Here is a 310-nt window from a genome sequence, read left to right on the forward strand (position 1 = left end):
TTCAGAGCCTCGACTGATATCATTGTTCCTTGTACACTGGATTGGATACGATGGAGACTGGTGTGTCACTGGAAACAGGATACACAGTCTCATAAAACACCCCCCCCCCCCCACACACACATTTTTTCACTTTGCTGTTGCTCTCACTTCTGATTCCAGGCCAGCTGCTCCAATAGCTGACAGTCTGAGGTGTCTCGAGTTCTGCTGAGGCTGACTGAGCAGAGTCGCACGGGGGGGGCGGCGCTCGACGCAGCTGGATCAGGCCCGAGAGGCAGGCAGCCGGGGGATTGGGATTGGCGCTTGGGGGGGC

This window comes from Paramormyrops kingsleyae, chromosome 14 (assembly GCF_048594095.1).
Source record: "Paramormyrops kingsleyae isolate MSU_618 chromosome 14, PKINGS_0.4, whole genome shotgun sequence".
NCBI classification, from domain to species: domain Eukaryota; kingdom Metazoa; phylum Chordata; class Actinopteri; order Osteoglossiformes; family Mormyridae; genus Paramormyrops; species Paramormyrops kingsleyae.